Below are 26,525 nucleotides of genomic sequence, written 5' to 3' on the forward strand. Positions count from 1 at the left end.
AAAAAGGGCCAGACTAGTCAAAAGACAGACTAGACAAAAGCATCGCCAGAGGCTTCAGAAACTCCTGAAGACTAAAACACTAGAGAGCCTAAATACTTAATTGTTCACATTTGTAAACAGGTTTCTGAGCTTCTGCCTAGCTCCTGAATGATTAACTGCTGTCTTGTTCACTCCCATACAAAGGCACATGGAATCATACTTTTTTTCCTACTTAAGAATGTCTTGTTATTTATATAAATAGCTTGTACTTTTTCTGACCATATATTCTGCAGCACTTAGTTCAGTAGGATAGCTCCTAACTATAGAGAATACAATCCCTTGAGTAAGTAGTTGAGTTCCAGACCCTTGATCTGATCTAAGGAAAAAGATACTTAAGAATATTTTCCTTATCTACCTAATAGCTTTTCCCTTCTGAGCTAAATATTTCTATTTTGTGAATATCTCCTTACAATAGCAACAAATTATATTGTGAAAAATGCATGTTTCCTTGTAGTGGAAAAATAAATAAAAGCAATAAAACCAGAAAAATCTCTCTCTTGCTGTTAACTTAAATTTTGAAGAATTTGAGATACCTAGATTATTATGGAACATTTTATAAAAAGACCATCTTTCACTACATCATCTTTAAGTGTTTTAGAGACAAAAGATGATTCACTGACACAGCTTTGAACGAAATTTCTGGGATTGGTCAGAATTTTTAACCAGCTAGGACCAAAGGTTAAATTACTTGACCAAGTAAGCTCAGTGAGTCAGAAGCGGAGTCAGAAGGAATAAGCCCCAGGAGTGAAATTTCATCTTTTTGAAGCCAATATAATTTTCCTAACATTTTCTGCTTAGCCAGGATTTCACTTCAGTTCCTATAATATACTTCTGCCTCCTCTAATCACTAAAGCACAATGGCTCTAAGTGGCTCTACAGTTACTAAATTTTGAAACTCTTCAGTTACTAAATTTTTAAAGGCTGTTTTGTTGGTGGTGCTGGTGATATTTTTTGCCCTCTCGTGTACTTGATTTCACATGATTTAACAAAAGTGCACATCAATCATTATTTCAGTAATATAAGCTTAGGCAAGTAGCTTGATTTAAAATTTACTGACACTATAATCCCTTTAAATAGTTACAGCATAGCATTAACTTATTATAGAGAATGACTGTGTAATACAAAAATTGAATAAAGTAAACCATAAATAAAATTTCTGAAGAAAGACAGATCTCATGTCAGGCTATTTGCACCAAAAACATGATGGTAATATACAATATTTATGGACTTGATCTAGAAACACTTTAGCAGCTTTTGTTTATATGTATGGGACTAACAATGGTAACATTTTCTGTCATAAATATTTGGAAACTGTGAAACAAAGAAAATAAAATAAAACTCTGGTTATTTTGATCAGTCTGGAGAACTTCGAATAGCCCAGCAAATTAAATATTTCTTCTTTCAGCAGCCAAAAAGCTATTGAGACATTTTCTTAAAATAAGTATATATCTATTTTTTAGATCATTACTATACTTGATAAGCTTATCACAAAAATTTGTAAATACTAAATTGGTTATAGTCTTTTTTCAGCAACACTCAAAAATTAGTGAAAGCTTAGCTTTGACACCTTCAATACTTTCTTGAAAATCCTAATTTTCTGATGATAGTGATTGTCCAGAATTTTCCTCAATATGCTTGAGAAATATTTGAAATTGAAGAAGGGATGCTTTGATTTAATACTTGTATTTTTAATCAATTCAAATGGGCATATTTTCCAAGGTAGTTTTACCAATAACATTCAATCTGGACAGCTACTGTTCTCACATTACTGAGATAATGTTACTGCCATTAATAATCTCAAAGAGCCTCAGAGTTTGGAGGCATTGCGTAGAGCCTCAGATGACTGCATAAAGGTCATCATTTTAATAGTCATAACATTAAAAATACTGAAAACTCCATACACTTGGCTTAGTTCTCCAGTGTGTTTACCTTCAAAAAGACAGAAATTATTGTGACAGGAAGAACATTTGCAGGGAACATAACACTATAAAAATGACACTCTAGTGCAAGCTAAGCTTATAATAATATAAATATTGGGGTTATTAATGCCACCTAAAGTATCCACTTAAAGTATCCAAATACAAAATATACCTATCTTGTGTGCAATGCCAACAAAGTATTGCTTCTATTGCAAAATTTCATTTTAAACTGATTTATTGCACTGATGTCCATCAGAAAGGGAAAGGAGATTGAGGAGATGCACAACGGGAGTAAGAGAGGGCCAGGAAAATAAAGAAGACCCAAATACACTCAGAGTTAATAATGTAAGTTACATAGTATCTTTCTACAGATTTCCACTGTGTGTGATTTCAACTACCAGCTGCACTGTAGGTACTTCTACGTGACTGTGTTTTCCTGACGTGAACAGAAATTTAGACATTTTTAAGGGTTTAGCAACTAAGGCCTAAGGATATAATATCTGTAATATATACATAACAGATCTTATGAACAAGTGCCTGGATAAAAACTCCTCCAGTGTTCAACTGATTCTTACTATTATTTCAGTGCCTTGTCTTCTCAATTACTAACCCATGGCTCCAATTGAAGACAAGGCATAGTCAGTGCATTCTCTGTCAAAGGAGAAGATATGAATCCTATGCTATGGCTCAACTCTGATCAATCATTTTTTGCTATTCCATAGCACCAAACTTGGTTAATTAATTTATCTTGAGTAACGAGAAGGTTTCCTTATGCCAGCTGTGCCTGCTCCATCACTGCAGACATATTTTCAACACTGATACATCAGTGCTGTGTCAAAGCTAATTCCATTTATGCCTAGAAATGAGACTTACATAATTTCTTGGAGACTATGTATTAATTTCTGCTTTTAGAAAAATATCCCAGTATTCTGCTTATTGAGACAAAGGCTAAAAGAGTAAAGACAGCATTCCAGCTAGTGGGACAAGTACAATGATTTTCAGTTTGTCAAAAAATGCTCAGCATTTCTCACTATTTTTTTGATTGACCTGGAAACAAACATGTTTCAGAAAGGCAGTTCTTTAGGTCTGTGAAGAATTCAAGCCTGAATGTTGCAAGTATACATGGAAAACACATATAGATGTATTGGATCCTGGTTTTACAAACTTTCTTTAGATCATTTAGGTACAAACTAATTTTTACACAGTTTTGATAAAAAATGCTAAGATGCAGTACTGAACCTGAATCATACTCAGAAATTCTATGCATTAGCTTAATTCCAGGTACCCATATAATAACTTTTTCTCTCCCTTTGGGATGCATTCTTGTCTCAGTGCCCATGTTCCACTAAGACGAAGAAAAGGAATACATCCTTTTCCAGGTGGCTTGTAGGACTTTACAGTAGAGTTAAACCTAGCAATCACATCTCAAGCTATGTGGCCATTTCTTGGATGGATGCTCCTTTGCATGACAGGGAAAGCATAAAAACGTCATACACATAATAAAAGTTTTAACAACTACTCAGAGAAGTGCTTGATTAACCATAAGAGACATGGAAAGGGTAGTCAGAAGAAGTTACCCCATTCCTTTGAAGTCAGGGGGAATTATTTCTATTGATTTTGCTGAAGGCCTAACCATCACCTAAGTCTTTGACTCCAGGAACTTTAGTCACTTATATTAAAGCAGAGAATCTTAGCTATTTCGGTGTTACTAAGCCACACAAATACCTAAAAAAGGGTTACATCCAAATTATTCAATTACCTGTCACAATGGGATGATATTAAATTTCAGAGGTTTATGCAGCTCAAAGTTGTGTTTAGGACACCAAATAAGTAATTCTGAATCACTTGAGATATGTTGTTCCACTGAATCAAAAAGTTTTATTTGAAATTTATTTACATATTTCTAAAATTCTCAGCCAATTCTGAACATAGTATGGGAAAAAAAACTTATGACTGTGTTAAATTTAAGAGGAATGGATTCTTCATTAATATTTTATGTTCTCTTTAATTTTTGTTACTCTGGAAAGGTAATCAGATCAGATCATCTAGTTGACTGTTCATTCTTCTGTTGAAGTCCTGAACTAGCATAACTAATCTTAGAAAATTACATCAGTACAGACCAGCTGAGGAGCAGAGCTGCATGTTCAGATCACAGAGTATATATTCTATATACTGAATATCGAATCGGTAACTGGATGCAACATTTCTGCCCACTGAAGCTCACCCAGTATGATATTGCAGTATTTTCTCTTCAGGAAACACTTGAGAACAAAAATTTCATATATATGTGAGAAATTGCTAGGATAAACTGCATATTACAAAAATTATTCCCACATTCTTTATTAGGCAAATTAGTTTAGGAAGTTTTAGCACAGAGACAAGTTGTGCAAACCAAGATGTTGGGGACATGCATAAAGGCTTTCCCTTGAAATAAATCCTAATTCTTCCCATGTCTCTAGAAGGAAACTGGTTTTGACAGACTGTATTTTGCCCCTATTTCATTTAAATATTCATATCAACATTTACCAAGGGAGATTGGTCTTTGTTTTAATTCTCATTGCATGCCAGACAACCTGCTGCCTATTCTCATTACTTTTTTTACTTTTTGCTGTTTTGTGGATTTTGCAGGCAATATTGCTACAATTTAAATTTTTTTTTTTTTTAAAGTCACCATGAGAAAACTTGATCTCCAGAAAGAGCTTTTACTTCAAACTGTCTCAGATTTATATTTTAGGCCATACTACGTTGTGAAATTAAATTTTTCTCACTCAGAAACATAAAAATATGTTGGTGGTTCTTCTTGGTCCTTCCAATGGAGATAATTGAAAGAAACTTCCACTGAAAGAAATATATTTAAGTATATTGGAGACCTTGAAAAATGGTCATCATGTTCAAAAGCTATTGACTTTGACTGGAATTGAAAGAATGCAGAATTCTGAAGGATGGTGGAAAGGAGACTGCTTCACAAATTTATTTTTGATCAAACTGGAACTAGAAGGAGCCAATGTCATGTGTAGCACGACATAGAGGCCTGTACTTAACAGGAATAATATCTTAGTCACTTTTGGGAGAGAGTGGGAAGGTAGGGGAGAAAGCTAAAAAACTTCAATTGTTTTAGCATGAAATGAGTGCAGTACAGCTGCATGATTCTTAAGCTTTGGGGGAAAATAAAGCAATCATAGATACTGTTGAGTAAATAGTGGTTTTAAGTAAGTAATTTTTAATCAAGTAATGTGGAGTCAATTGTCCCAGGAGCAATACTCGTTATGCACTGAGATACTAGTGAGAAAGTATTCCTGACTTACATGGCTACAATGGAGAGCAAAGCTGCCAGAAGTCAGCCATTGCTGCCTGGAGATATCTGTAAAAACTGATATATGCGTAAGTTGCAGTCATGGTCTCTATGGTACAGTGTTCTTCAGATATTTGCTGTACTTTATGGAGAGCATTACAATGTCCTTCCCCTATTTGTTCCAAATTCACTTCTTTATGTGGAAAATCCAGGTATTTCGAAGCTGCAGCTTCATTAGGAGTAATCTGATTATAGTAGCATTTTTAATGCTTGTACTTGGGCTGGAAGCAGACAATTGTTTTGCTGGGTTTATTTTTATTATTCTCCCAGGCCCCACACATTTATGTAGCAAACTGGCAAGATATACTAAGCACATGTATGACTTTCTCTACAGGATGGCATGCTAATCCTCAAAATAAAGCAAGTAGCTCTGTTCAAACAGTGCGAAATTTTGCTGTTTGTGGAATGCCTTTTTTTTTTAAGTTTATATTAAAAAGTAGAGGATTCTTTAACATTTCCCTATACTTAGTACTTTTAATAAAAATCTAACACACTTTTAAAAACAAATTTTTTAAAACATACCCTTTGGACTAAATATAGTGCTTTTGATTCTGTTTTCAAAAGTGTTGTGGATTTTTGCAATTGCTTTTTAAACTACTATGGATATAGGCAGCATGCACAAAAAGGCAGATCACTCTAGTTTCCCAATTGATTTATCAATGTACTGATATCTACACGTGGACTCATAAACAACCAGCACTCTCTACTTTACTTCAGTCATTTCACAAAGGTCTGTACACGCACCGTGTTTCTGACTATTTACAGCCCTAAATATGTTTTGCCGTGACACTGTCAATTGGTCTGATATAAGGATGCTCATCTGCTTTCTGCTTTATCCTATAGGTGAAGATTTGAAAAAAGGAGTAAGTCTCTTCATTTTCATTTATGTAGATGTAAAGTAATTCCATATTTTAGAAGAAAAAACCTATATTTATACTGAAGAAAAATCTCTGGTGAAAGTATGACCAGTCACATTTTAATTTTTGCTATTTCAGGTTTTACAGTTCCTTTTCCCTTACCGGTAATGATACATCATGAGAAGACAAACACTGGAAAATTATCAGAAATATTCCCCTCTATTTAAGACCAGTAATATGAGATATGGTATTATTTATTTCACATTATTTTATATGCAACATTGCAATGCATATAAGGGAAAGGTTCCCCAAATGACTGCCAGCAATTATAGAACACAGATACTTATTTATAATAAGGAGAATCTTCCTCCTGTAAATTGCCTGAAAAGCAAGAAATACACTGGGATCATGAATTCAACTTGTGTAATTACCTGGGAGAAAGGAAGAAGAGATTTGTTTCTTGTCATATGGGTTCTAATCTCATTTTCCCACAGCCTAAAATGACAGCTTTGTACTGATGTCTATTAGCGAACCTGTGGGCTCCTTCCCCTCTGATAGGAGATGTTAAAATAGATGGAATCATAGTACCATGAAAATACAACCCTTTAATCTTGGTAGGAAGACCTAGGTTTCAGCACATCTAAGGCTTTAAACATTAGAGGTTACAATAGAAGGGCAAAGTGAGGGAGAGGGAGAGAGCGAGAGAGCAAGGGTGAGAGAGGGATGCTGGATATAACATTTCTAGAAGAACAATCCATTGGGAGTAACTTTTGCAACGCTGTTATTTGCAGTTGGAATATGCAGGCAATTGGCGTCATTTTGCTAATTACTTATCTAGATTGTGCATACGTATCAAGTCAGTGGAGTTATAAACATAATCGATGCACCCATAAATAATTGTGTGCATAAACCACTGCCCTCAATTTCATAATCAGAAGGGAATGTAAAGATTTTCAGTTCTGACTGACCAAGTCTCATGTTGAGTATTAATATTTCTCTGTATGATATAAAGACCTGTGATACTATTGAACATTGCAGAATATTTTTGTAAAGGCGGCCTTCACTAGAGTTTTACATATTGGCATTAGGTTAATACAGTGATGAGCAGAATGAGATCACATAGAACAGAACGCAGTGTGGCTCATTATTATTCACTTTTGTTTATATCTAGTTGCAAAACATTGTACTAGTTTCTATAAAGGAAACAATGACTAATGAAAGGACACATTTATTCTTAGACATTAACAGCCTCTGAGGTACTACTGAAATTTTTACTGGAAAAAGGTCACTAAATCCTGAATGAAAAACATCACTGGTTACCAGCTAGCAAAGTCTTATTGTAAATTCTGGAGATAAATATTCACTGCAACACAGCAATACTGAATTTTCTCTAGTAACATTACAGCAATTGTCTCGTGCTGTTCATATCTTTCTTAGACAGCACCACCAGAATATGCACAATTAAAAGCATAACTGAAACTTAAAATGTCAACTTGATAGAGGCCTCTGATTATTTTCCCTATTCCTGCAACAGAGAGTTCCTGCAGCAGGAGAAATTATTTAATTTGTTAAAACTGATAATTTTGAAATTTACTGCACGTGGCAAAAGTCCGCCGTTGCATTGATAAAGCCATTATGTCTGTAGTCCTCTAGCAGAAGGAGATGAGGGTTAGGCCAGTAAATTTTTTAGAGCTATATTACATGCCCACAATGGTCACATGCCTGTGAAAATCAAGCTTCATTAGTTATAGCAGTGGTGGAATGCATGAAAAATGTCATGGAAAACACGTCAGTCGCAATGGGCATAGCAATTGCTGTGAGACAGAACTGCAGTATGAAATAGATGCCTCAATAAATTACTTCACAGATGACTCTGAAACTCCAAACTCTGTGGCAAATAACTACAGCAGTGCTGTAAACCTGACCTTAGGCAATTGCGTGCCCAAGCATTTCCAGTTAAATCAAGAAAAAAAATATTTACTTTGTCTGAGAGATTTGAAGAGCAGGGTCCTCTGTTGATTCTGAGGCAGCCAGGGCACAAACAGCATTGTCAGCTCCCAGACTGCAATCTCTTTCCCCTATTGCTAAAGAAGGAAGGGTGGCCTACAGTCATGGCTCTAACAAGGAGTTTAACAGAGAAGTTTTCTGTTTTATGGTGTGGATATTCAGCTGCTTTAAATTGGTCGAGCCATGATTTACGCAAGTGCTACACATCTAATATCAAGAAGCTTTCTGAATCTACTGGTGCATCAGAATTCTTTGATCAATGCTGTTCTTAACACTTCCTTCTATCTTATGTTTACTTTTCCTCTATTTATGTCAGGAAAAATAGTGCAGAGTTTGTTTCTGATAATGTGCTTTTTACAAGGACTTGTACAGTGTGACTGAGGCTCAAGTCTGCTTTGTGAGAACAGAGGAAGAAGAGCATGTGGAGGTGAAAGAACAGTTTAGCTTCCTTACCTAACAAATGTTTTTACTTCTGACAGGGACTGGAAAAATAAGGCTCTGTTAATAGTGGTGGGTCTACCTGAGTCCACCTTTCATTTCATACAGATCACCAAAGACTATGTCTGGATTTCAGATAGTAAGAAAAAGATTTTGTATTCAGCAAGAGAAACTGTGTCATTTTCTCCCCTCGTAAGCTTTTAAAATATTGCACTTTTTTTGTTACTTGTTTTACACTGTCAGGAAAGACAAATCAGAAACCATAACATTGTTTCTGTTGTCAGGAATGACATGTTGACTAGTTTCTTACCCTGGTAAGGGTATTTTAATTTCTACTTGTACTTGATTTGTCTGAACTTTTTAATAAAATATTTGCTAATCTGACAAAATTTGAGTTTTCTCCAATTTCCTAAAATCAATTTTAAAACACATGTTTGGCTGAATTTTAGTGCTCATAAAAAGGGAAGGCAGATACCACCAAGCGAATCATCACACACAAGTTCCCCAGCACAGTTCTGCCAAAGCAGTTCAGTCCCACACCTGTCCTGGAACTATTCACAGAGCTAATCTATGCAGTAGTTATTCCCGTGTGGGCAACTATCCATGAGAGGCTTGACTGAGACCAGCCAAATTCATCTGCCTTGTGTTTTATTACTCACAGGAAGCTCGATCTGAAAGAATGAAGGGCTAACATGTTAACTCATACAGTGCCATTTTTCCACTGAGCTTTTTCTTCTCTTTTACAGTTACAGTGACTGAATTCTAGTCAGATTCTTTACTGGACTTTCTGCAAGATTAGAAGTAAGCAAATAACTAGAATTACATGTTGTTCCAAATATTATTGCTGCCACAACACTCATGGAGAAGGCTGACACTGTAAAAAAATTGCACACCCTCACTAAAAAAGCAAGGACATATATCTTTAGAATAGCCTTCACCATGAATTATCTCCTTCCTTCATATTAAGGGCTCAGACTCGGTGCTGATGCTGATTGTGGGCATTTGGTGTTCCTGGGGGAAGAGAAATGCCAACCCTGCCATATGTACGTGTGCAGGGAGTTTCTGCAGCCATTGCTGGCTTAGTCCTCAGTCTCTACCACTTCCTGTCCCCCGACTGCAAAATCCAGTGCTGAATTCTGCCCTGCCTTCAGCCACAAGAGGCACACCATAGTATAGAGTTTGATCAATGTTTGACCTAGCCAGTGATTTAATGAACAAGACAGCATGAATGCACTGACGATGCAGAAAAAACCTCACAATTCTGAATGTTATAGTGTACAATGAACATTTCCTTCATCAGGTTTCTTATAAGCAACAGTAATAAAGACCTACTTTGGTGTCATTTGCTCCCATAGCACTGTCCCCATTGCTCCCCTAATTCATTCTTCTTTTGCCGCATAAGGGATCTCTAATCTCTTTCAGATGAGAGGTCTAACAAAAAAAGCCACCAGGATCTATATTATATACTTTAAATAACAAATAATATTAATTATTCCCCTTTGATTTATCCATGTAAAGCAGGTTTCCTGTGTATAAACCCATTCCTGAGAGGAAAATTTAAGACTAGTTTCTCACTAATTGCTTTTTCCATCCCATCTTTTCTCTATTTTTTCTTATGGTTAGAATGCACAGTTTCTAAAGACACAAAAATGAGAACCTAGAATAATATTAATAGGGAATAGACTAAAGAGCACCAGACTTACAAAACCAAAAAGGGTCCTGTTCCAGAGGTAACACACTCTGAGCTAACATTAACTGTGTGATAATTCAAATGTGCTATGCCCACCACAGAAACAATTGGGAAAATGCAACAGATCCTTTTCTCCTCTCCTAGAAGGTGTACTGTCCTACCTCTCCCTCTCATGGCAGTCATTTTCTTCTCAGACAAATAACAGCTTAGGTGGTTAAAACTGTGATGACTAGGAAAATCTGATTTTCTGTTGCACATAAACTTGTTTATCTCTGGACTTAATTTGGTCTGGACAATTTTGATTACTCACTTACATCCTGTTTTTCAGTTATTTTCTAATCACTTTCCCTTTCCTGCTTTTATCTTCCCTTGGCACAATACTTAACTTTCAAAAATGATATCAGAAATATTTAAATGAAAATAAAAGTGTATGTGAGCATTATTATTTCAGTTTCAATAATATCTTTAGGATACTTGTCCTCCATGCACCTGACATGACAGACATAAGAGGATGAACTCCAGCTTAAAAGAAAGATCCTTCTTAGCTGAAGAGCTAACTAAAAATTCTGATTCAGCCTATGGTGCCACATGTATTTAAAATATAGAGACAGTGAGAGAGAGAAATAGGAGAATGGTATGCTGCTACCAGAATACAAACATATGTCAATAAAAGTACTCCAGACAGCGGGAAGGCAAATTTCATAGCAAGGCCCCAGGTCTCTTTTTATTTCCTATTGTATTAAGGAGGAGATAATCTTTTAGCATTGCACTGAAAGAGTTAAAAGAATGCCTTTCAACAAGCATTGGCTATCAATCAACACAAGACAATATACAGGGCTATATTTAAACACCCTTTCCCAAGACTGCCAAATATTTCTTCACAAGACTTAAGCAGCCTGTGAACTGACACTGATGTTATCTGAAATTTAAAGGTGTTTATTCTCCTGGTGCTCAAAAAGGATCATCTTTCTGCAGCTGGTTGGCTGTACTAGAGGATGCCTTCTCTGGGTCAGCACATGCATAACCAGACAATCATTTGGCAGCTTGTAAAATATGATTGCATATGAGATATTGATGGCCTAAGGGAAGTTCTGAATATCAGAGATTTATAATTAGAATACCTATGCATTTGATTCAATAGAGTTTCCATCAATGTCACAGAGATGAGTGGTTATGAATTTCAGAGTCATCTCTGCTCATATGGACTGATTTATGTACTTTCAACTTTGGACAAATGAAGGGTGAAGAGTTAAAACTCCTCTACCTAGAGACCTCTTTATCCTTTGAAGGGCTCTGAAATTTATAATTGCCTCTCCTGGTGCTCAGGATCAAGCTCCACAGTTGGTAACTCACGACCTATTTATGATCATGCCATCGATCCACTTTCAGTTATTCTGTCCTCTTATCTGTAAATTCACAGTCGCACCATGTAGGGTGTGTGGATCTGCTGATAAGACATTTTTGCAGGAAAGAGAATCTGGGCAGATCAACAATTCTGTTGCCAGAGCTGCTGGCAGCAACTCTAACATCTCATTTATTCCAGATTTATAAAGATCCGCTGTACTGATCTGAGAATAGAGCTGTGTGTTTGACTTCAGTGATAATAGACTAACCTGTATTTGGTACTAGATATAAAGTTAAATAGATACTGATAAGATTATCCAGTGTGAGACAGAAAACAAACTTCTTGTTAGCATTGAGATACCCACATCTCCTGGACTGTGGGCTTGGGTTTCCTTTGGTTTCGCTTTTGTGGTTTTTTTAGTGGGTTTTGGTTCTTTTTTCATCTTTATTTCATTTTCAAAGACTGCATTTTACTGGAATTATACGCAACTAAAATCTAAGATTCTAGTGTATCACACAAGATGGGATACAGAACCCTGTATCCAGAATTTAAAATGAAATCAAATTTCATCAACCCTTCTTAAGAATGTATTGAATGGAGTACTACTTGTGAAAACTGTTCTCAGTTAACTGTGGGGGGAAATAATTACAGGAGAAAACCAAACAAACTAGAAAAACTCATGTACAGTTTCCATTTCAAAGTTCTGCAGTATCACTGTTTGCCCCACTAACTAGTTAAATCATAAAAAAGGAAGATGCTAACTAAGCTTCAGAGGAAAATAGATTTTGTTAAATGCTCTTTTACTGCTTTAATTCTCTTGGAAATCTCTTTTTTTTGTTGGTTTTTTTTCTACATTTTGTTTGTGTGTGTGTCCCCACATGTACACATGTACATTTTTAACATTTTAAATATATAATACCATATGAATAAATAAGAGATTTTAAAAAAGAGATTTTTATAGGGCTCAACATGGATAAAGGAACTACAGTAACCTTACTGTCAGATGTTCTGCCGCAGATGCTTAGGCATCTCTGAGCAATTACAAAGGACTTGGCTCTGTCTGTGGCATTCAAAGTGCACATTCTTAAAAAAATGAGAGGTGTCCATTATGCTTTTATCTTTCAAGTATTTTCAAAGCTGTAGTGGTAGACACTTCTCTCCATGAGTAAAGACTGTAATTCTGCTGCACAACTGCTAAACAATAAGGTTTCGAAATTAGTTTTGTGAAACAGTGAAAGTAATTTCTCAAATAATAGAAAAAACTACTTCTAATGGCAAAATGCATTTTACAATTTACTGTTGAACTGTTCAAGTAGCAGCTCTTCACTGAGCAGCATGGCACAGGGCCAGAATGAGCTATTTCAAACATCACTGTTAGGCATACACCAATTTGATACACAGGATTTAGCAATACAGGATGAGAATGACTCTGCCTGTATGTGATCATGTTCTGTTAAATTTTAGCAGTATCTAACTGTATACTCATCTTCAACGTGAGGAAATTTATTCTTAGACAACTAAATTTGTTTTAAAGGAGGAGAAATTTATCAGGCTGGATAATAGCACTTTTTAGTTGCTTAGTTTAGTTATATTGTTTTGGAAATTAATTTTCAATGGGCAGTTCAAAGCATAAAGTAATGAAATATTAAAAAAGTTTAAATCAAGAAAGAAAATGTTATGAGCATACTAGAGACAGAAGTGTGAGCTGTTGGTTAGACTTGCTTGTCTTTTCTGCCTCCACTTCCTCTTCTTCAAAGAATAATGTGGGGGCTAACAGTAAAGGAGCTATACAACATGATAAAATATGCATATAGAACAGCAATATATTTAATTGGAGTCCTACAACCACCCGATCTAAGACAACAGCAATTCGGGTATCAAAGTGTTTTGGTTTTGGCTTTTTTTTTCCTTAACAAATAATGAAACTTTACAGCAAGTTATCAACTGATATGGCTCAAGAAATAATGTGTAGTCTTGGAGCATTTGTGACTAACTCCAAAGCTAAGTGGTTAAAGATAAGAATAAGGTTAAAGCTGGATGAGCCAATGAGATGGCCTGCAAAACCAGACAAACAAGACTACTAAATAGGGTACATTTAGTTGGATGCAAATCTCTCAATGACACAAGAAGCACCACCTCGGAAAAACTTCCTAGATCACAAATGAAATTATAAGGTACTGCTAACAAATACCTCATTTAGAGACACCTGACATGGTTTCAATTAGCATTTAAGGCATGAAACAGGCTTACTAAAACCCCCTCACTTACCAAAATCGCAGTTCATTAAATGATATGCGCACACGATGCCTTGTCTACAGATAGTTTTTACAGAAGTATACCTAAGTACACTGTAGCTGTGACAAACACCTGCACTGCTACAATCCTAATAAAGACACAATTCTAGTAACTCTAATTACTTTTACCTACATAGCTTGTTTTCCTGTACATACACGAAGAAACTACTAATGAAAGCATATATACATTAGTATAACCAGAGACACGCTGTTGGGGTTGTATCATCCTCAATTACAGCTAAATTACATCACTTTGGGGTATTTAAATCATTACTCACATGAGTAATACCTAATCATGAGAAGAGTGTCTGTGAAATTAACTTGCCAGTGAAAGAGAGAAGGATTGAGTCTGGAATCAAGTACATTAATTTAAAATACAGTTCTTCAGCTGTGAAGTTGTATTTCATAAGCACAGGTAAGTTTGCTGCAGACTCTTTCCATTGACCTCGGGAGCAATACCTCTTGGGAGCACCTCAGCTTTTTTACCCAGTATAGAAACTTCCAACACACTGGCAGAAAAGTATGAGTTTTTCTTATTGTTTAATTTGATTTGCAGTTCACCAACAGAATTAATTTTGAATTAATGTTAATTATATATGCTTTGAAAAGCCTGAGGGAGACCTCTATGATTAGACAAAGTCACAGTCACCTATATATGTAGCACATACAAAAACTGTATATATATGCAAGTACATATAGGTATAACCAACATTTCTTTTTCAATATTGCACATTAATTATCTTGTTCTCAGTATGATACTGATATAAAATAATATTTTTTTGCATTAGTTTCCAATGACATTGTAAATGTCATCTTTTTTTCTGTAGGAAAAATATAGAGGAAATCTTAAGAGAAAGAAATATTTGTACTCTGAAACTTCTAGTCTGCAGTTGATGATTCTGTGACTGCAGTTTGACCATGTTTTGGTCCTCTGCAACCTGTGTGAAGATTGAAGACTGTGCATGAACATCACCAAAGCCCTCCAGCAGTCCTAGGACATGGTGCTGGAGCACTGTGTCCCCTCCCCACGCAGACAACCCTTTTGAAAATCATGTCTCTTGGCTAATTCTTACGGAACAGCTTGGCCAGGTATGAGCTGCTAGTGCAGCTCTGTGGTGCAGGACTGCCAAGTACTGTCAGAAAAAGCTCTGCTCTTTGGTTTAATTTGACCTGTTGGTTTTGAGAAGCAATGACAAAATCAGCCAGTGAGAACTGGGAGTAACAGTGCAGCGCACTGATTTCTGTTCTCAGGAGCTGCTGATGAGGCTTTTCATACAGAGCTCTCACCTTCCCTGCTCTCAAGAGGTCATGTAGCACTTTCATATAGTTTACAGTATTTACTACAAGAGAAGAGTGTAGCATCAACCTGCCTGGGTCTTTCTGAACACAGATGTACAAGACAATGAATATCTAATAAATCAGATATGGAATATCAAAATCTTTTGCTTGTAATGCTCCCACAAGATCTCAGACATTAAAAAATCTTTACGATTTTGTCTGAAGAGAGTTTTTGGAATAGCTTTAGATTAATTTAGTCATCTAGAATGTTTTTATGAAAGAACTAGCTTGATATTTATATGATATTTTTAAGATAATTAGATTACCAATGACAACTTGGACACAATAAAGAACTTTGGCCAAAGAGTAGAATTTCTGTCACTTCATCCAAACATTTTCACTGTGATATATTCAAAAATAAATGATGATGAAAGGAAGTAAATACTGAATTCTGTGGCCCAAGGTATGCCTCTGCCTGGGCCAGGATTTGCAAAAACACACTGCAGACCATCACAGTAACCTACAGATTATTGCCTGAACTACCTTTCAAAATTTTCCTTTTTCTCCAAAATGTTTTGACTGCAGCCTTTAATCCACAACTGTTGCATAAAACTACAATGATAATTTATACTGTGAATGGTTTGCTGGTGTTTAAGAGTTATGATGTTGCCTGTTGACTTGAAGGCCAGGCCAGAATATTATCTGTGACATCTCACATTCTTCTTAGTAAGGGGCAGATCCTGTAAAATACTGACCAGGCCCTGTTATAAGCAAGGCACCTCACACCTGGGTCTGAAGTAAAGCCATCACTCTGCAGGACCAAATCTGGCAATGATCTGATCCTGTATATCAAAATAAGTTTTTATGTGAATGGACTTAAGCAGTTTCAAAGACAGTACCTTTGAATGATAAACAATTTTCTGTGTCATATGGCTTTGTAAATACATCCTTGCATTAAAATAGGCTAGAAAAGGCTTATGGAAAAAAACCCAAACTAAATAAAGCAGTCATAGCTTGAAGTAAAATATACAGGAGACTGTTTCTAGAGTTGAAACACAAGATTTCTTTTAAAAAGGGAAATTTTACAGACCTTAAGTTTTCAGGAATGCTGAATAGGGCATGATGGATTTGTTTTAAATTGTTGCTAATATTTAATTTTGATAGAGTTCAAAGGGGCCATGTCAGAAGAAGGAGTGAAAGACAGGAAAAAAAAACAAATAACCAACCTGTACTCTGGGCAAATCATCATTAAAAAAAAAAAAAAAAAAGAAAAAGAAAAAGAAAAGGTATAAGAAGGTCCCAACGCCTTTCACCAGTGGCTGAAAATATCAGATTAAATTGTAGTATTCCTAGGGCATATTGTTTGATGTGATTAGAATATAATTTGTTAAACAGAGAAGAGCTTTTATTTCAAACACTTCTTTCCTGAGTATCATCTATGGATTAAGGTTTGGGTGTGTTTAAAATAAATGAATAAAACATGACATCATTTTAATGATGATCTTTTTGTGATTGCTTTTCTTTAAAATAAGTCAATTACTTGAAAGGTGTGGGTTACACATAGCTGTAGGGAAACTGAAGCTCATATCTTCAGTGTAAGTTAAGTTAGCCTTCTTTAAAAAAATAACACCTGCATATTATTCTTTTCTACTGTTTTTTATAAGAGAAAAAAATACAAATAATTGTTTAAAAAAAAAGAGAAGAAAAAACAATTTTTATGCCTCTAGGGCAAGTTCCAACTCTTTTGGTTTCTTGAGGAAATAAATAACAAGCATTGGCAGAAAGACTCCGAAAAAAGACTGCCCAAGGGGGAGGGAAGGAAACACCTAAAAATCATATTACCAAGTGCTGAGGTAATCAGCTACAGTCTGAGAAATGTCAAACAGTGGTATTCATCTACCCAAAGACTTTGCTGATCAAGTCCTTGACTGCCATTTACAATCACTAACTAAAATATGGAATATAGCTGTGGATATAAACAAGACACAAATTAGTATTGGGAAGCTGGGTTTAATAATCTGCTGAAAGAGTCCATCTGTTTTATAAAGATCCCTTTTCCCTCATCTCTGATACGTATTCCTAATATAGAGAGCACTGGAATTCTATATTTTTTTAATATTTTTTAAACACCCTGCTACTATAAATTCTACTCACAGTATATCTGGTCTGAGTGTTTCTCTCAAGTTTCAACCATGTAAGCACTGAGGGGCAATAAAATTTCCCACAGGTTCAGCCTGCTTTAGAGTAAGTATTATAACATCAGACAAATATAAATGCAATTCCTTTAGTACTGATGTTAAATAGCACCGGTGGCTTCTTACTTTTCTGATTTTTGCAAATATTCATCATATTATCACTGGAATAGCTGAAATTGAAAGCTCTTTCAGAGTTCTGGATTCATGTTTGGAACTGGAGTTCGGTTTTGTTTTCCTGCTTAAAACACTAGAAAAACGCATTGTTTGCAACGAATATAAAACTGGTAACCTAAAAACTAGGTGATTTGCAGGTATAAAAGACTAAAACAATTTATAGTCTCTGATTCCAATCCACTATGGTGAAGGGAAAAAACACCATTGACTACACCATTCTCACAGATAGAGGTCACTAATGGACTGGATTTGAATCTGCCTAGTGAAAGCCTGAAAGTTACATGAAAGTATCCTAGACAAAAATGAGCTCATTTGGAGATTAAAGAGGTAACAGAACTTATTAAGAAATAAAGCTCTCACTTTCCTGGAAACAATATTATCTTAACTGTGCCTTCTTTTCTAGTCCTTTAAATAGAAAGTTCAGTACTGGAAAATCCTGATAGTTGTACTTGTTTCAAGTCCTTTTTGTTTTCTTCACTTGGTAAAACTGTGTCTCTCCTTCTTTGCTGCGGGAAGGGTAGGGAAGCCAGCCCCAGTGACATCCCACATTTTAGATACTGCTATTTTAAGCAGTTGAATGCAAGCACATTCTTGAATCTTGAAGGAAAGCATAACCTATGTAATGCAGATTCCAACTGGGAGGGTGTAGGGTTGCGCAAAGGAGATAAGTCTACATCCTAAATCAAACTATCCAGCAGGCCAGGATATAAATGTGACTTGTAACAGTGGCTCAAATTAGATCCAGACTTCCCCAAGCCAAACACAGATAACATCACCTTATACAAAATATAGGGTGTATGTGTGTGTAGAGAGACTCTTAAGGACTCTGGGTGCATTCCAGCACCACTGCTTGCTAAAGCCTTGGACTTTGGAAAACACTGATTGTTCTAGTCACAGGTAGTTTTATAGACCCTGTATTTACACAGTGCTCTGACTTGTTTCACCTACAGTACTCCAGGCCTGCACTCTCTTAACTGCCTCACTACCGTATCAGGATACAGAACAAGTATTGAAATAGCTCCTTGAAATCTCTCTTCCCATAATTTTCAGAAAAAAGATCAACACTAACATTCTAACATCACTTTTGTCACATAGAAATAGTGACTTTAAAATCATATCAGTTATGTCTTTTTAATTATGCAACGTTTATATCTTTTTCATTATGCAAAGTTATGTCTCAGTGATAACCTTGCATATACTGACTCCTTCAAAAGAAGAAAAGAAAGAAAGGTGGATAGAGGTGTAGGTACAATACCTTTTAATTGTTTTTAGAAAAAATGCCAGGATGAACTTTTCTCCTTCCAAAAATATATATATCGAAAATCAGTTCATCAGTTGCCTCTTAAACTACAAATATATAAAGGTCTTCCTTTGGAGAAAGACCATGTCAGTGAATGAAGCAAGGAAATAAGTCCATGGAAATTTATGGGGGTTTTTGTATGGTTAGTTGAGTTTATTAAACCCAAGCACTGATCAATCTCAACCTCTAAACTGGTTTAATTTTCCTGCAAGCACTGTAAAGTTAGTTACAGTAAATAAACCTTTCTTTAACATACACCCTGACTGAGGGAGAGAGGGAGAGAGGGAGAGGGAAGGAATGAGAGAGGGAGAGGGAGGGAGAGGGAGAGGTCTGACTAGCTTTAGTATCTTTTCCTGCTCCTTGTGCAAGGAACTTCTCCCATTCTATTTGGCTGAGCTGTGCACTGCAAAAGGCAGCATCTGAAGAAATCTAATCAGTACCTTCCACACACAGTACAGGAATTTACACGGATTTGTGCCTTGGATTTATTAGCTTATTGTAAGCCTTAAAACAGATTTCCTCCATTAAAATTAATTAAAAGCTCCTGTTGACTGCTTCCAACTCTGAAAAGAAGGAGGAGAATCTTATTCTCTTAACTTTTTTGATTGTTTATTTATCTTTTGTGGGGTTTTATATCATGTTCAAGAGAGGTCTTTTCAGCTACTTGACTTCCTTTTGCGATCTGCTATTTTTTGTTCACACACCATCCCTACGTACCCAGCCCCCCGCAGTATTTGTTCTTATTTTGTCAGACCCCCATCTAACTCGCCAGTTCTCTGAGCGGCTCCTTTGTATTCCCAAGTCCTGATCCGATTCTCTTAACCTCGCCCCCACCCACTCACCGCCAGCCCCGCTTCGGAGGCTGCTGATGGGGATCTGATGGATCCTCCTGCCGAGTGCAGCTCCTGACTCTCCTCGTAGATTCCTTAACACTTGGCAGCGCCGAACTAAGCCGACTGACTACCTCTTCCAAGCAAGGCTCACCTCTAAAGGTCCCGTTTCTCCGAACCACCTCCCAAATAGAGCCACTGGTGGTGCTCACACAGGCGCTCTGCCGGTGCCCCTGCCGCAGGGGTAGTCCTCGGCTCTCCCCTCCCCACGGGGTGGGGGCCAGGCTCGGCACCCTCCCGCTCGGCAGTGAAACGCGACCGGGGACCGGCACCTCGCTGCAGCTGCCAGCTCCGAGTCCCGCTCCTGAGCCACACGCTGGCGCAAAATAGCCCGGGGACCCTGCTAGCACTTGCCGCCGGCCATTCATAAATCCATACTTGTGTGTGCCCGGCGCCACGGACATGGGGCTGTAACGTGGCGAAGGCGGTGTTTCTGACACAGCCTGATCCCGGCTCCTCAACTTTGCCATCTGGGACAAGGCAAAGGGCACCGCGGCTTTAGATCGCCCGGGACTAGCATTACCAGAAAGGAAAAGAGTGAGAAATGAAATCCCAACTGTACCTGGCGGCGTCTGGGAATCCCTCGCCGGCACCGATCGTAATCCCCCTGCGCGCCTCTGGCCCCCCACACCAAAACTTTGCCGCCGCCGCTCCTCGGTGGTGGCCGCCGCCGCCCTCCGCCCGGCGCCGCTCCCGGCCGGCCCCGCGGGCCCGTTCCCCGCCGGCCGCCGCCGCTCCGAGCGACCCCCGCGCCTCCCGCGCCTTCCTCCGCCCTTACGAGGCGGCGGCATGGTCCTACCCCCTGCTCCGCCACCTCCTCCTCCGGCGCGCAGCCCGCGGCTCTGGCATTCCCAACGCACTTTCTCTCCTCGATTCGCTCTCTCTTTCCCCCGCCGATCCTCCTTCTCCGGTGAAAAAATAAACGAGAGGGGACTGCGGCTACGCGGGGTCTTGGAGTTTCTGTCTTTGAGATTGTTTTTTTTGTTGTTGTTGGGTTTTTTTGTCTCTTTCCTCTGGAAATGATGAAAGGATCACATGAGGAGCAGGCACGGCGACCCAGGACCCTCCTAAGTCGGAGAAGGCATCGGACACATGTATGTGAGTATGTGTGAGTGTGTGTATCTGGCTCTCTCTAAGTCCTGCGCCTGCCTCCAGCCGGGATTGCAGGCTGATCTTAGCAGTAATGATGCCTCACATCTCACTATTCTCTGCTAATGTAAGTCGTGCCTTTTTTTTCCTCCCTGCCTGACACCCCAGGGAGATGTTTACAGTAATGAATTCAGTTGATAGCCATCTCTCTCTCTCTCTCCTGGAGTCCCTCCCACATTTCTAGTTTAAAGAATGCTTGGAAGGCAGGGCTGCAACCTAAAGCTTTCCAAGAGGCAAAGTCAGGCTAGATTTTCTCTTTTTCTTATTTCCTTATTTCCCTCCCCGTCCCCCCCGCCTCCCCCTTCCCGACCGCTTTTAACCCCTAGGTTGCTGAGGACAATTTAGCGAGCTTCATCCATTTAGACTCGCCCTCTCCCCCGCCTTCAGCAATGGGAACCAAGCGGGCGGCGCTGCCTGGGGGGATGTACGGGCTGCGCAGCCCCCGATCCCCACCCTGCCTCACCGCCGAGCCCGCCGGGCCGGCGCTGCGGGAGAGGGAGGTGCGGGTATCGCCACCCTTCGCGGCAGGACTGCCCCGGCACCGCTGCTCCGGGGACTCTCGGAGTGTATCGGAGCGTATCGGAAGGGAAGCCGGGAAGTGAGCTGAAAAACTCCCCGAGCTGCCGTTCTGGGAGATGCCCTCTCTAGCAATAATTACAGCCGTGCTCTCCACCAACATGGCGATATTTCATGTGCAGCCGCCGCCAAGCTCGCCTCCCCCACCCTCTTATTTTCCTTTCCGTCCTCTCTTGCTAACTTTTAGATAGGCAGTACCATTATACAACAAATACAACACAGAATAAAAGAATCTCCAACCCTCAGGGAAGAGACGGACCTCCTCTAGTATTATGTCTGATTTTCATAATCAGTCATAAAGACTTAAAAACCGCTGGAGAAACCGCCTTTTGCCCTAAAGCGGTAACAACACCCACTCCTCCCACCTCCCTATTTCTCCTGTGCACATTCAGTGCGTGTGTATACGAGTGTGTGTGTGTGTGTGTGTGTGTGCCGGGCTGTCTGCGCTTGTTTTGGAGTAACCCTTTCCCCGCCGTCCAGCTCCCTAGTAGGCTACCGCCTTGTCCTGGCAAGTCCACTTAGAGACAAGGCTGTTTAATACCGAGAAGCACTTGAGCGATAGGATACAGCCGTCAAGGTAGGACGTGGGGTGTGCGAAGAGAATTTGCCTCAAACTCCTCCATTAGTAAAAAAAAAGCACAGCTTTAGCTGCAAGCTACTTTAAGAAATGGGTTGGGGAGGGATGGAGGAGATGGAGCTGATCAATGCCATGTGTCGAGGAAACAGAAAAGGGAACCGAAATGCCTCGGGGTTGGCTTCCCCCTCACCCCTGGCTGCTCAGTGGCTTCTATTTGCTCGGCCGTACCTCAAAAGCTGACTCACTCGCCATTAGCTCGGCGCCTCCTTCGCCCTTCGCTTGGGGGAGCTAAACTACTCACGACTTCAAAGGCTCGATAAAGCCGTATCGAGGAGTCCCGGCGAGCGTCAGCCCAGCCGCGGCGTGCTCGGCGCAGCTCCTGCCCCAGCACTCGCCCTGCCCTCCACGGGGGCTTCGGAGAGTCCCGGCTCATGGACAGCCCGGAACCGAGCCGAGCCGAGCCGCGCCGCCTGCTCGCTCGGAGAAGGACTTGTGCCTTCACCTACGCGGAGTGATGGGGGTGGGGAGCGAGCACGGAAGGGGGAGAGCAGGTAGCCCGGCATTTCTCACGGGACTCAGCAAGAGGAAGGGAGTTAAGGACGGGACCCCACTCCTCTCCCTGCTCTACGCCCCCAGGATGGAGGGGAGGCAGCCCGGGGCCCTCCACAGGTCCCAGCCGGCCGGGAAGAAGAGAGTGTGACACGGGTCAGTCCCGCGGTCAGAGCCTTCATCCCAGCCTCGGAGCAGGGGCTGCTCTGTAGTTGAGTCTGCTCGCAGCTGCCAGCTGGCCCCGAGGGATGAAAGGATCAGGAGCCCCGTAGAGTACAAAGGCTAATGAACAACCTTTTTCAAAGGCCGTTCTAGGTATTTTTTACTTTTTAAGATAGATCTTTCTTTCTTTCTTTCTTTCTTTCTTTCTTTCTTTCTTTCTTTTTATTTTATTTTATTTTCAAGCCTCTGCATACTTTTCAGAGCTCTTATTTGAAAATGATTTATATCTCCGTCATGAAGCTGATGGAGGACCAGTGCATTTTCTGGCGAAAAAAACCCCTCAACCCTTTTTCTCATATTAAGTCCACCTGTCCCTCTGTTTTCCACGTCCCCGATACTAGCAACTTGTCGTCAGCACAGAAGGCAGAGCTGGCCATTGTCGATCACAGGTGTTTCTGCCCTCTGTGCCCCCAATCATGGAGGAAAGTGGGAATGTTGAAAACTTCTGCAAGGCTGCAGGCAGTTGCCCTGCTCCACAGTCTCAGAGAGACTAGGCGGAATTATTCCTGTTCCTCTCCCTGTCCCCGGACCCTCAACCAGCTCATACTTCAAATCAGTGAATGATACTCAGTACACGTTTTGGTCAAATCAAGATCATGTCAATGCAGAAAGTGACTTAATCAGGCGTTACCTGCTCCTGCGGAAGTGGGTTTCTTCTCGGTAGGTCATCCAAAGCCCACCGGGTCCGGCAGGTTGAAAGGGGAGAAAGTGGCAGAACAGCTGGGCTCCGGCATGATACTGTTTTAAGGATCACCACCGAGGTCTCTGTTTTCCATAGCTGCCAACGGTCACCAACAGCCACGGTTTCTCTCAAGGAAGGGGAGAAAGAAATTATCTTCCCAAATTGCTCTCCAGTCGGTCATTTGACCCTGACACCCACCGATGACACTGAAGAACACCCCGTTGAAGCGGCTAAATGCCTCGTAATTTCCTGTCTTCTCTTCCCCCGGGCGGCCCCGGCGCACCGCCGCCGAGCGATCTTATCGCCGTGCGATCATTATTCACCGGTGACAACCAGAGATGCAGCGCTCCTAAGTGAGGGTGACAGATTTCAAACGCGGGGCTGCAGCATATCCAGCCTCAGACATATTCTTCCTCAAACTTTGCCTAGCAAGCAAGTCAGCGGCTTAACCCTTTGCAGCTCCTTCTCTCGCCCGGAGACCGAGACCCCAGCAGCGGGGAGTGCTGGTTTGGGGGGAATGCAGGACAACGCGGCTACTTGGCTGGGGATTCTTTATTACGTGCCGTTTTCTATTCTTGGTTATTTTCACTTGAAACAGATGAGAACCGCCAACTCTAGGGAGCAGATGGAGGGCTGGATACTTTTCTGTGATTAGGGGCTGGAAAAATCCTCTTGGCAAAGTAGATCGCTGGGGACTCACCTGTGGTCCCCTTTGTCACCGAGTCTGCAAACTCATCTGCATGGCATGAATTCCTCTCATACACATATACAGAGCTTTTGCACTTTCCTCAGCGTGGTGAGGTTAAAAGTACAACTCCAAAAGTGCCATTTCACTCAGATCTCCAGATTCAGCTCTTTTACAGGTTATTAACTACAACAAAGAAAGGAGCAAGTGAGAAAGAAACATATTTTCAGGAAAGAAAGAAAAAAAAAAAGAAAAGCCTTTTTCACACATGCACTTTGTAGTCAAAGGAAATATTTACCACCACCAAACTCTAGCATGTCAGAACATGCTTCCTCCTAAGCACAAGAAAGCCTTAAAACTAAGAGAAAAGCATGTGCAATTCAAAGATTAAATGAAGTGCTTGAAAGCCTTTCCAAGTGTGTACCACCAGCCCAGAGCCCGATGTCAAGACAACATCAAGACAACAGGGAAACAAGATTTAACAAACTCCATTGGTTGCCTCATATTCATTTAGATATATTTTCAGTACATTATGATGTTTCTGTCACCCTTTTCTGCCCCCATCCCCCCAACAAAAAAAAAAAAAAAAGAAAAAAAAAAAGAAAAAAAGAAAAAAAAAAAGAAAAGAAAAGGGGGACACGACCTCTGACTGCAGCTGGTGTTCCCGGAGCTCCTTCCAGAGCCCCCGTGGTCATGCTGTAGGAAGGATGCAGAGGGTAGATGTGTATGAATGGGAATTTCACTGCTTTCTTCATTAAATGTATAAGATAAGGCTGGACAAAGGAGAAGAAGAATCCTACACTAAGCAAAAGGACAGAAGAAAAATTCTCCTCCCACCCACATTTCTAGGTTCCGATTTTAAGCACAAAAGGCAAATAAACCTCCTTTGAAGAACAACCCCCAGCCTCACTCAGAAAAAAACCCCAAAACTCCCCAAAAACTGACCCTTTAGACATCACATACATCCTTGTCCAGTTTGTAACAGCGGGTGAAGTGAGTGGAGACCGTGAATAGCCCTGTCCGAGGGAGGTTTCGCAAGCAGGAGAAGAAGCGCTGCCGCAGGTGCGCAGCGGGAGCTCCGCGGGCGCGGAGCGGGGCCGCCTGCACGTCCCGCGGCGCGGCCAAGGTGGCAGCAGAGCACAGCGGTAGGAGGGATGCTCGGCGGCCACCGGGGGACACTTCCCCCCCTCGCTCCTTCCATCACGCTCTGTTTAAACTGCTGCACACCCCTTCCCTCTCTTCCCCCACTCAACGTAATCTCGGTAATAGTCTGATTACTTGGACTTTAAACAATTTTTCCCCTCACAATCACCACACTATAAATGTGTCAAGGATGTATTTATTTATTTATTTGCTAGCAAACCGCTTTGCACGGTTGGAAAGCTGTAAACTGAAAGGAGAATATAGAAATATATTCTCTTTAAATTATCTGTGATCATACAAGATGGCTAGCCTGGAGTGATGGCCCACTGATCCATAATACAACCTCACTTATTTTATAGAAAGTGTAAGATGGGGTAACATTAAGAAATATAAAAATGAAAGTGTCTTTTTAATATTTTTTTTCTTCCAGCTATAGTCTTAGATTGATTTCTGTGGCTTGCAAGAGAGAGGGTAAAAGAAAATGGAAACAATTTTGTAACTGCGAGGTTGGTCTAAATACTGAATAATCTCAATTTTTGTCAGTAATGTAAAATTTTACTTCAGGCCTTCATGCAGCTGACAGAAGGGAAAAAAATCACTAAGTATATTCTTCATCACATTTTGGAAAATCAGCTTATTAAAAAAGGTTTGGAGGTGGGAAAGGAAAGGAAAGGAAAGGAAAGGAAAGGAAAGGAAAGGAAAGGAAAGGAAAGGAAAGGAAAGGAAAGGAAAGGAAAGGAAAGGAAAGGAAAGGAAAGGAAAGGAAAGGAAAGGAAAGGAAAGGAAAGGAAAGGAAAGGAAAGGAAAGGAAAGGAAAGGAAAGGAAAGGAAAGGAAAGGAAAGGAAAGGAAAGGAAAGGAAAGGAAAGGAGATGGGGAAAGAAAGGAAAGGAAAGGGGATGGGGAAGGAAAGGAAAGGGGATGGGGAAGGAAAGGAAAAGAAAGGAAAGGCACGAAAAGAGAAGGAAAGCGGAAGAAAGGGAGAGGAAAGGGAAGGGAAGGGAAGGGAAGGGAAGGGAAGGGAAGGGAAGGGAAGGGAAGGGAAGGGAAGGGAAGGGAAGGGAAGGGAAGGGAAGGGAAGGGAAGGGAAGGGAAGGGAAGGGAAGGGAAGGGAAGGGAAGGGAAGGGAAGGGAAGGGAAGGGAAGGGAAGGGAAGGACATTTAG

General features: G+C 40.0%; 1 protein-coding gene across 7 annotated transcripts in view; it reads right to left on the reverse strand.

The window, feature by feature from the left end:
• Window positions 1–23,566, reverse strand: part of FLRT2 (fibronectin leucine rich transmembrane protein 2) — a 65,014-nt gene extending 41,448 nt beyond the window's left edge. For 2 of the 7 annotated variants that reach the window (XM_048305714.1, XM_048305711.1), the window contains exon 1: window positions 23,483–23,565. The gene's annotated coding sequence lies outside the window, so the exon portion shown is untranslated. Of the gene's footprint in view, window positions 1–19,730; window positions 19,805–20,340; window positions 20,425–20,577; window positions 20,653–23,482 lie in introns of those variants that run through there. The other 5 variants (XM_048305709.1, XM_048305712.1, XM_048305710.1 and 2 more) reach the window with 5 other exon arrangements.
• Window positions 23,567–26,525: the final 2,959 nt, after the last annotated feature.

This window comes from Corvus hawaiiensis, chromosome 6 (genome assembly GCF_020740725.1).
Source record: "Corvus hawaiiensis isolate bCorHaw1 chromosome 6, bCorHaw1.pri.cur, whole genome shotgun sequence".
Taxonomy (NCBI): Eukaryota; Metazoa; Chordata; class Aves; order Passeriformes; family Corvidae; genus Corvus; species Corvus hawaiiensis.